The sequence below is a fragment of the Nannospalax galili genome, unplaced genomic scaffold (genome assembly GCF_000622305.1).
Source record: "Nannospalax galili isolate Female #2095 unplaced genomic scaffold, S.galili_v1.0 scaffold51, whole genome shotgun sequence".
NCBI lineage: Eukaryota > Metazoa > Chordata > Mammalia > Rodentia > Spalacidae > Nannospalax > Nannospalax galili.
In genome coordinates this window covers 1,781,492-1,793,570 of record NW_008329521.1, presented here as the reverse complement: position 1 = coordinate 1,793,570, position 12,079 = coordinate 1,781,492, and the positions used below count along the sequence as shown (strand labels likewise).

The following is a 12,079-nucleotide window of genomic DNA, read 5'->3' as shown; positions in this document are numbered from 1 at the left end:
CTTTTTGCAGATGATATGATATTATATCTAAGGGACTGTCCCGGCCCGCGGGACTTTCAACGTGGGTACCTGGAATGAGGAGCGGGGATGAAAGGGGCAAGAGACACAAAGAATGGAGACAAGACAGGCTTTCTGATCAAGTCTCATTTATTGATGGAGAAGGAACAGTTTTTATAGAGAGGGAAAGGGGAAAGTTGGAAGGGATAAATCTATTGAGGCAGAGCAATTCTATTAACAGAGCAATTATCATAATTACACCACACCAATTGATCACAGAGTAAATTCCATAGTAACACCACAATTCTATATAGCAAGTTATAAATCAATTAAGAGGTTACACTTGTATGATTACAGAGTAATACCAAAGTTTCTTAGCAATTACATGAGAAAATGAGGTAGTCTCTCAAGTGTTAAGTGCCCAGGTTAGCACAACATGTTTGTGAGAGGCTTTCAAGTATAGTCATCTGGTTAATCTCAAACCAGGCCAGCCTTGATGTCTGAAAAACAGCTTTGCCAGGAATCAGGTCTTGCTATTTCCTGGGGTAGGGGCCTACGGCTCCCGACAGTGAAATGAGGAAAATTGGGGCTCTTTAACTGGGGAAGGAGGAGGGGCTTTAGACAGGGAGAGAGAGAGAGAGAGAGAGAGAGAGAGAGAGAGAGAGAGAGAGAGAGATTGCTTAGCTGAAGTAAAAAACCAGAGGGAATCATATTAGTTCAAAAAACCCACTGAAAATTTATACATAAAATATCTGTACATGAGCCCATATGTATAGATGAAGGCTATTTAAGAAGAAACAGTGCCACATAAGATAAAAATCCCTTTGAGTTGTTCACCAAGGTAGTCCAAGATATTCTCAAAATGTACACAGGTTATTGCCACGGCCCTTGAATTTGAAGGCAAGATCCTTTTGCTGAAGACAAGACATACTTCAAACAAAGGATTTGGAGAAATGGATCTGGAATTGCCTTAGAAGCCAGCTCCCTTGAATAATAGCTCTCATAGATTTGAAGAACATTGTGCAAGCTGTTATGGGAGAACATCAATCAATGGTCCAACTACAGTTTTAAAGCCTAATAGAAAATGACCTACAAAGCAAACACTATTGGGACAGTAGTGGCACTTTTATCTTGGGGGTGATCAACATTTACCTAATTGGTCTTCAGGAGTTTTTAATCATTTATTATTGACTGACAAAACTTTATATATATATATGTGTGTGTGTGTGTATATATATTTCTACATATATTCTCATATATATGTATATATTTTACACCTACAGGTGGTTTTTCTTGATATTGTTGCTGTTGTTTTTCTGCTAGCTTCTTTCCAGGTACTCTATGATGGCTATAGATAAATAATAATTCTGAATTTTAATTCAGTAAGATCAATTTTTTTTTCAATTTACTTCATAGTTATTTCATGTTACTAGTATTTGTGACCCATTTCCTTAACTTTCATTTCCTGAATATGGAATACTTAAATACATTAGTTTTTACATTACGTATTAAATAATTTGGGGTTCTTTTGTGTATACTATGATTTAGAGATGAAATAATTTAATTAAATAAAAGCAATAAAGTTTTGTGCAATTCCTGGATAATTCTTTTAAAATTGCAAATTTACTGCTGCTATATTAGCTCCCCCACATCAGTGAGCATTGTTTATGTGAATGAAAGTTCATGGAAAGAAGGGCACTAACTCTTTCCAAAACTGATTAACTGAGTAGAATTTCAGTGATTGTGGAGAGGTTAGAGAGTTGGAAGTTCAGAGACTAATTAAAATTTATCATGGACTATCTTTAGTTCTCAAAATAGTTTTTTTAATTGCCTACCTCTGTGTCTGACTTACTATCCTTGTGGCTAATAGGTAAAACATTTAAGAATATATTTATTTAAAGATTACTTGCTTCAACCAACCAACAGGCTAAGAATATGATCAGATAACATTTGACATATAGTACAGATTTCTCCTTTGCTTTAACCCACTTACCTGATGTTTTCACTAATGTATTTAGAAAATGTTTTGATTTATGACTCCCTGCATTATTTTACTATAAAACATCATCAAACAGTTACCAGGTTGGAACTTGGAACATGGAACTTGGAACATTGAAATTAATCTTATTACTAGGCCATGGCTACTTCTATATCCCTCTGGAATAAACTATCTCTTATCCTCTCTGAGGTGTGAGTTTCTGTTTCTGCATTTATAGCTATGTTTCCCAAATGTGGGGACCTAAGAACAAAACACTTTTTACTAGAGAAATCACCAAATGGGAGCCACATACCAGCAGCACGAACTCCTTGTACTGAAATCCACTGATATTCTCTTTTCTTCAGGAGGAATTTGGTCTGTTCTTTCCTGAGCTCAAGAGTGATGAACTCAGGATCTGCTTCCAGGCACTTTTGTAGATGTTAGAGTGGGTAAAGTCACCCTTTGAGCTCCCTTCCAAGTGACTTTAAGAGAGGGAGAAAGAAGAAATTTAGCCGCCATAGAGTTTTTATATTAAAACAATAGTGAGTTCCTCTCTATTGGTTGCAGGCAGGCAGGCACTGCAGTGTTAAATTGGTCCAATGGCTGAAGTCTTATATTTAGATATCATTTTTCTTATTAAGAAGAAAATCATTAGTGAGAATTGTTTAAATAACATCTCATATAAACTTAAGGCTGATGTCTGGGAAGTACAGTTTTTTGGACTTTACAGAATCATACCAGGGGCTGGAGAGATGACAAGGATTAAGAACACTGACTGCTCTTGCAGAGCACCCAGGTTCAATTCCCAAAACCTACAGGGCAACTAACAACCATCCATAACTCCAGTTTCAAGGGATCCAATGCCCTCTTCTGACTTACGCAGGGATTGCACAACATGGGTGCACTTACACACATGCAGTTGGCCATAGTAAACATTTTTTTTCTTTTTACTGTAAAAGTCAGGTGAGAATCTGGTCTTCATGGATCACTTGGGCTTAGGAGGAGCCTCTGTCTCCTTTGGGTTTATATTTATCAGTTCTATGTATATTAGGATAATTCAAAGGCCTCGCTTGATCATGTCTTTGCTGGAAGCATTGAGGAAACTGTTCCATCTGTGTTGAACTTACTCTTTGTAGATAGAACACTAGTTCATGTCCATCAGATTGATTGTCCTTGGCCTCCCTGAACAAGAGAAGAGGTGACCCAATACAATTATAGGACATTTTGAGAGATGCCCCAGAGTCCTCTGGAATCTAGTTGACCTTTAAGATAAGGGACAAAACTGTCACTTTAAATCCCTCTCACCACATTAATATGAGCATCCAACTATGGTTATTGAGCACCCAAGAAGGTTAGTTACAGCAGTCTGGTAATTTTAACTACTGTGTTATGCGTAAGTAAAGGTTGAGCAAAAACGAACTGCTCTTAAATAAAACTTGAGTAGACATATATAACTTTTCTGCTTTTCTTTTCTTTCTCTTTTTTTTTTGTCTTTTTGAGACAAGTCCTCCATGTAACCCCAGTTAGCCTGGACCTTGCTATGTAGACCAAGCTAGCATCAATCTCACAGAGATCCACCTGCCTCTCCCTCCCACATGCTGGGATTAAAGACTTGCACCACCAAAACTAGTACATTTTTTTCCCTTTAAGCTAGCCTTTATAATTAGCAAAAATAAATCAATAGCTTTGTATCTTTATCCAGGCCTGGGATTGTTATTCTCTTGGCCACTTTTTTCTTTTATGATTCTGTAACATTTGACTCTAGAATAAAATATCTCTTATCTCCTTTGAAGTGATGGTTGTGATTTTCACAACAGTTAACCCTGTTTGGCCTCTCAGTCACCTGACCAGAAGACCACTCCTTAGAAAAGTTGAATCACCTTAAGAAATCATAAGGAGATAGAAGATCATTTACATCCTGCTGAAGCAAAACAGTTATACTTCTCAGAAAGTGCTTCCTTAATGCATCTGCTTGCAGAGGCTCTGTAATGCAGCACCTCGAAGCTTTCCTGTTTTCCTGAGTGCTAATAACTCAAAAAGCTTAACTTTTCTTTTTCCCTCTTTTTGTTTCATTTTTAGATACTGGCAATAAGCGTAAGCATGCTTTCTCTGGCACGGGGCTCTCTCACTCTTTCTTGGACTCTCACCTTTCCCTTTCTCTGATGCTCTCCAAACCACATTAGTTAAAATGCTGCCTTTCTGGATTGACTCTAACACAAAACAAGGATGATTTTCTTTCTTTTTCTTCTTCAGAGTTAGCCTCCCCAAAATGGTTAATATTTAGTTTGCTTGCCTCATTTTTTTCTTTTATTTCAAATTGTATTAAAATTATACCTCATCTTTCTTCTAAGTTGATTTCAAAAGAATTTTATTAATAAGACTAAAAAACTAAAAAGGGAGCCCTGATTTCCTTAGTAACAATGATGGCATAAAAATCTCTATTATTTGTGTTTAGTAATATGTGACCAGATAAACTTATTTCTTATGATTTATTTTTTGTTTATTTTAGTACTGAGTTATATAATATAAATTATGAAAAGTAAGTTTAGTATGCTTTACGGTCACATATATAGTGAGAATTCCACAACTGCTGAATAAATTTATTATCTAACTTGGATGGTAGTAGATTTTATGTATTTAAGTTTTCTTCTTGATTTTGCCCTCAATAAAAATTACATTCAGTAGAGTGTTATTTAGCTTCCATGAGTGTATGCTTTTCTCATTTTTTAATATTGTTGATATGTAGCATTATTCTTGTGTGGTCAGATAAAATACAGGATGGTATTTCAATTTTCCTAAATTTACATAGAATTTCTTTATATCTTAATATTTAGCCACCTTTGGAGAAGGGTCCATGGGCTGCAGAGAAGAAAGTGTGTATGATAATGTGTACTGCTTTGGATTTAGAGTGAAATGTTCTGTAGATGTTTGTTAAGGCCATTTGATTTTTGGTATTCTTTAACTCCAGGGTTTCTCTGTATAGTTTTTGTTTGGTCAACCTGTCTTTTGGTGACAGTGGGATATTATAGATGCCCACTATCATTGTATGGGAGTTTATGTGTGATTTTAAATCAAATGCTCTAATATTTCTTTTATGAAATCATGTGTCCCTGTGTGTGGTGCGACTATGTTTAGGATTGTAATGTCTTCCTGGTGTATTTTTCCTTTAATGCGTATGAAGTGACATTTCCCATATCTTCTGACTAGGTTTAGTTTGATGTCTAGTTCCTAGGATATTATAATAGCTATACCTGCTTGTTTCCTATTTCTGTTTTCTTAGAATAACTTTTTCCATTATTTCGTCTTAAAATGTTAATCATTGTTGGAGACAAATGGCTCTTGGAGGAAGGAAAGTAATGGATCATGTTTTCCAATTCAGTCAGTAAGTCTGTGTTGTTTACTATGGAGATGAGACCATTAATGAAACTTGTTGACCAATATATATATTAATTCCTGTTATGTTGGTACTATAGTGCTGTTTTCTTAGACCTCTTTTGGTTGACTCTATTTGGGTAATTTATTAATTTTCCATGCCTTCTTGACTAATTTTTCTCAGAGTTAAGTATTCTTTTGATTATTCTCCATAGAATTGATTTCATAGGCATCAGTTCCTTAAATCCATTTTTGTCATGGTACAGTGACCACAATTCAAGCCTGGTGGGCTTGGGGACCCCGATGGATAGAAATCAAGACAAAGGGGATGCAGAGGGTTATGAGCCAATGCATGTTTATTGTGAATCAAACACAGCTTATCTAGGAATCAGATCTGGAGTAACCAAGGGATACATCACTAACAGAAAGTAACCAGGAAATAACCAAGAATACAGTACGTTACTGCATTACCTCACCAACCGAAACTCACATGATAGTTACAGTATCCAAGATTCAGCTGCGTAATGTTTATAGTATCTATGATATAATGTGTACTGCTTATGATTATTCTTAGCAACCATTAGAATTCATGATTTTATATAGAAACCAAGCTATTAGTGCTGAGAGACTCTGGTGCCCATGAGCGGTTACAAAACTCTTTAGTTATGTTTCCAGGATAGCCAAATAATCAGGGAAGCATAGCCTGTCAACTCAAACCACAGAAGCAAAGATCAGGGAAGCTCTTAAAGTGGCAGTCTTCTTTCTTCAGTCTTCTTTCTACAGTGCCTAAGTCAGGGCAAGCTGCCACAGTCTAGTGAAGCTCCCAACACATTTTTATGGATTTCCTTTCTTCCTCAATTACAAATGATAGCTTTTGTGGGTATAGTAGTCTGGGCTGGTATCTTTGTTCTTTCATGACTTGTATTACATTGGTCCAAACCCTTCTCACTTTCATAGTCTCCATTGAAAAGTCAGCTGTTATTCTGATGGGCCTGTCCTTGCATGTCACTTGTTCTTTCTCTCTCATAGCTTTCAATATCTTTTCTTTGTTCTGTACATTGTGAAATTTTTATTTTTATTGATCTTTTAAAATTTAATACAACATTGCCAACTCAAATCCAGACCTCACTCACCCATTATGCCTCCCCCATCCCTCCCACTGAACCCTACACATTTTGGTTATTATGTGACATGGGAAATTTCTTTTCTGTACTTGTATATGCCTCTTTTACCTGGCTAGGTATCATTTTTCTGGGGTTTCAGGAATTTTTTTCTATGACTTTATTAAAAATATTTTCTTTGTATTTTAACTGGATTTCTTCTTTTTTTTATATCTATGGTTTGTAAACTTGGTCTTTTTACTGTGTCCCAGAGGTCTGTATATTCTGTTCTTGGCTTATTTTAGATGTGGCATTTCCATTGACTAAGTGATCCATTTCTCCAAGCTGATATTCTCTGTCCTGTTCCTTCTGCTTCCTTTTTGCTTCTTCCCTCTAAGTTTTTTGTTTGAGTTCATGAGGGCTTTTTTATTTCAAGTTTTATTTAAATTTGGATTTTCCCAGAGATTCTATCTCTTTATTTTCATTTCATCCTTTGAATAGTTTTTCTTATTGTATTCAACTGTTTCCATGGTCTTCATTTTGTTTTTCATTCATATCCTCTTGGAGTTCATTGAAAATATTTATAATTGCTCTTTTGATATCACTGTCTTGCACATCTGTTATGTTGCTACTGTCAGGAAACTTTACAAAAGGAAATCTAATTTCTATAGTAAACATAGTCTCTTGGTTATTCATGTTGTTCTTTTTTTTTTTTAATGAGTACTTGAAATCTTGACTTGATTCATTGGTAGTGCATCTTGGTATGCATGGGTAGTCTGGTCTTTGTTGAGTGGTTATTTGTATCTTTATTTGCATTTTCCCAAACTTGTCAGGTTATGGCGTCTGGTTTGAGGGCTGCTTTATGTTGATGTGCAAATGGGGTCTAAGAAGTGGTCTCAGTAAAGCTAAGGATAGATAAAACTTTGGATTTTAGCTTTCAGGGTTTATCCTTCATGTTTTTGGAATAGCAGAGTAGGCTGAATGGTTGCTAGGTGAATAGGCTGGCTGATAGGTTAGACTGGGAAAGATCACAGATGTTGAAGTACAAGCATCCTAATAACCTGAGCAGGTCTGAGTGCATGGTAGATTTGAGAAATCTTGCAGGAGCATACAAAAGTTCTGGCAGAGCTGAGATAAGGATGTCAGAGCCCAAGTGTGTGTGTGGGGGCGACAAGGGATGTACCAAGAAAGGTCTTAGTAAGCTCCCATATCAGGTGGTCCCATATCAGAGGACAGATGACTGGTGCAATGAGGTGTGGTAAAGGGAACCTACCAAGCCAAGTCTGAGAATGCTCTCAGGAGAGTACGAGGGTAACGGAATAGCTAGGATGACAGGGCACAGGGAGGTGAAGAGAAAGGAAACTTATCCAGTTATGCCCCTGAAAAGTCCCAGGTCCAGTGGTCCACAAATGATTTAGCAGAAAAGAGATAGCAGGCTTAAAAATGTATGGGAAAAAGAGCCAATGAAAGTGTATCTACAAAAACATACAGAAACAGCCAAGGGTCCTAGAAGAGCTGAGATCATAGAGCACAGAGAGATGGAAGAAAGAAAAGCTCCCAGATATCGGTGTCCACAAGAATCTTAACAGAGCAGAGATGGGCACAAGGAGTTGTCTAATATGTTTTTAAATGCTTTAAATATTTGACATAATTTGTTCAATAATAATGAGATAAATTCAGTAAAATAATTTTATCAATAGTCATATTTGTATTCTTGCAGTGTTTCTGTAAAACTTTGTCTTATAGATTTTAGAGACATTATTTTAAGATCACAAAAATTTGGATTACATGTTTATTCTACAATTAATCCTTCATGTATGCGAATCTTCTTTAAAAAGTATTCTATGTCAGTATATTTTACTAGCTATTGAAACAGCTACACTTGTGTTTTTTATTAAGTACTTTTCTTTTAGTTTCTTATCCACATTGAGTTTTTCATTGTGTATATTGCACTTCATGTCTAATTAATCTGCCCAATTAGATAAATATGAATATTGAGCTAGCTTAGTCTACTTATATTAAATATTAATTTTTGCCTTTTTTCTATCAGTCGCTAATACTATGTGAAAATTGCTTAATTATTATTTTATTTGTTCTAATTAACAGACTTAAAATGCTCTGTTCCTTTAAAACCAATTGCTGCTGGGCTGGAGAGATGGCTCAGCAGTTTACAGCCTTGGCTGCTCTTTCAGAGGACCTGGGTTCACTTCCAACACATATATTTCTGCTAACAACTGTTCAAAACGCCATTTCTAAGGTATCTGACACCTTCTTCTGGCCTTTGTGGTCATTGTGTGGTAGAGGTGGTATTTCGGTGTGCATGGGTAGAAGCCATAATGGCTTTCAGCCTCAACATCTTTTATTATTACTAGAAACCTCAGGTTACTCTGTTGTGACGATAGTGACTCACAAGTTTTGTAAATAATTTAGTTAGATTACAGCAGAAAAGACTGACAGATAATAAGTTAGAAATCTGAGCTAAAATGATTCAGATTATTTATTATTATTATTATTATTATTATTATTATTTTGGTCTTTTTGAGACGGGTCTCCCTGTAGCACCAGCTGTCCTGGAATTCACTATGTAGAAAAGGCTGGCCTTGAACTCACAGAGATCCGCCTGCCTCTGCCTCCCAAGTGCTGGGGTTAAAGGTGTGTGCCACCATGCCTGGTGATTCAGATTATTTCTATGTGTGCGTGCAATAGCCCATATACTAAAATATCTAAGATGGTTAAAGCAACTACTCCTATTTGACTCTCCGTAGCACTCTGTTTAGAGGTACAATCACTTTGCAAAAAGTCAAATGGTACTCCTTTTTCTCTAGTGCTGTATGAATGCATATGAGGAATTTCAACTTCTAACCATTATCTTGGTAAAAATAGTCAATTTATTTATGTAATCATAATTTTCCCTTGTCTTTAAGTATTGGGTATGTTGTAAGCATCAAAATGTTCATACAGGGCTTTTCAGTTGCTGGCCCCTGCATCATAAGGATCACATATTAAGGATGGATTCCATAAAGGCTGCATTGAATTATCTTTGGGCCATAGGACACAGCATCCAGTGCTCCAGCAGAGAATCTAAATTTTATGGCAACTGGAAGATGATATGATTGGAAAACTTGGAGGATTTTCTGAGAACTCTGGGGGCAAATGCGATGCTGAGGAAGATTGCTGTGGCTGTAGCATCCAAGTCAGTGGTAGAGATCGAACAAGAAGGTGACACTTTCAATGTCAAGACCTCCACCACCATATGCACCATGGAGATTAAGATTGGGGAGGAGTTTGAGGAGCAGATGGCGGATGGCAGACCCTGTAAGAGTCTGGTGAAGTGGGAGACTGAGAAAAAAAAAGTGTGCCAGCAGAGGCTCCTGAAGGGAGAGGGCCCCAAGACCCTGTGGACCAGAGAACTCACCAATGATGAAAAGCTGATCCTGACCATGACCACAGATGACAGTGTATGAATGGCCATAGGTCCAAGAGCTGCCAAAGCCTTTCTTCTCTCACCTCCTCTCTCTATCAGGCCACTAGTCCCCCCCACCCCCGACTATCTTGTAAGTTAGCTCTCCCCTTGCCTTGACACTCCTAAGGGCCACTTCCTCCTCCATGGTTTTTGTTCTTTGCCTCATCTGTGCTAACAGAGGGGAATGTACGGCAAGAGTCCAGATGCCCTTTCACTGTCACTGTCCCTCTCCAGGTCAGCAGTCCCAGCTCCACCAAGGAGTCTTCCCTTCTTCAAGGAGGACTCACTTTGATCTCTACTCTTTGTCCCAGTAGTCTGTATGGTTTAGAATACGTATTTGTTACTTTTGTGAATAAATGCTACAAGTCCTAGAACACAAATGAAGAAACAGGACTAACAGAGGCTAGGTAACTAGAATTAAACTAGAAATCAACCATAGGGCTTGCCTTCTTCAAAGAATAATCTTTTGATCCCAGCACTCAGGAGGCAGAGGCAAGTGGATCTCTGTGAGTTCAAGGCCACCCTGGTCTACATAGTGAGTTCCAGGACAGCTGTGGGTACAGAGAGACCCTGTCTCAAAAAGACCGAAAAAAAGAAAGAATAACCTTTTCACTAAATCCATCTATTTTCCTAAGACAACAGTATAATTAAAAAGTCCAAGTCTGGCTTTTACTTAAAAATTATTTTAATTCTATTTGACTCCATTTTTCTCTTGCTGAATTTACCCTCAAATAAGCTGATGACTATACTCTTATTTTTTTTATACTTTAAAATATTTTCATGGCAGGGGTTGGAGAGATGGCTTAGTAGTTAAGATCACTGGCTGGCCTTGCTTAGGACTTGGGTTTGGTTCCCAGAACCCACATTGGGCTAACAACCATCCATAACTGCAGTTCAAGGGTCTTCAACTCCCTCTTCTGACCTCCGTGAACACTGAATAACACAGGTGCACTTACATGCATGCAGGCAGTAAATGCACTCATACAAATAAAATAAAATTAATAAATAAAATGCTAAAAATATTTTCATGGCAAATGCTGGAGAAAAATGGATAGTGTGATGATGGTGAGGTTATTCCCAGAGCTTGTCATAAAAACTCACCTATGTTTTCTGATCCTTCTACTATGACTCCAGACATAAAGTTCCTAATTTGCTTTTAAGTATGTTTTATCTTGTTGCCTATCCTTTTTCCCCATGTATTTCAACATTTCCTTGAATGTATCTCTACATTCAGTAATCAGTAACCTTGCTGATGGTTCAGGTAAATTACTCTCCCTGTGATTCCATGTATGTGCAATGAAGTACTTTCTTCAGAGCCACTTTCCTTTCTACAATTAACACATTTCATGCCTCTGCTTACAGTAAACATTATACACTTTGAGTAAAGAGCTCCTGTCTCTGTGTATCTAATGCTCGATTCTATATCTAGGGCATCTTAGAATCTTGTGTATAAGCATTTCAACAAGTGGAGCAAAATAAGGGGATTTCCTAAGCCCATTTCATCATAATTAGGATTCAGTGGCAAATACAATGTTTTGTACAGCCACAAATTGATATTTTAGAGATATAATTTATAAAATAAAGCTGGGTGTGGTGGTACACACCTTTAGACCCAGCACTCAGGAGGCAGAGGCAGGCAGACCTCTTAAGGCCAGCCTAGTCTACATAGTGTGTTCCAGGCTAGCTGGGCCTAAAGGGAGACCCTGTCTCAAAAATGCCAAAAGAATAAAAATAAAATAAAAAATAAAAAGCATATATATCCATATGTGAACTTATATATTAAAATCATTATTTGTATTGAGAACAAAGGAGGTCATAGTTAATTATATCACAGCTCAGCTTCTTTCATACTTCATTATGACACCCTTGGCTTTCCATTTCTGTGGCCAAGGACAGTAATTGCTTTTAAAGTTTTTTTTTCTTTCATTTCTAAAGAGATTGTTACTGGAGGGACTTTCAGGGTGTCCCATGATATGATATCTAAACTCAGAGTCATTGTATTGAAAGTGTAACAGCAGGAAGAAAGACTACCTTAAGGGAAAATTGGTCAAGAGACTGGTCAAGAGAATAACATCTGGCCTTGGTGGAGATCCAGCATTCCAGTTCAGCCAGGTCAATCTTCCAGGCTTGGGACTACCCATAGGAAGGTGGGTTCAACTTATGTCATGA

The 12,079-nt window shown here is 37.2% G+C and overlaps 1 pseudogene; it reads left to right on the top strand.

Annotated features, from left to right (window-relative positions):
- The first annotated feature begins 9,605 nt into the window (after nt 1–9,605).
- LOC103737987 lies at nt 9,606–9,911 on the top strand (annotated as a pseudogene).
- Nucleotides 9,912–12,079: the final 2,168 nt, after the last annotated feature.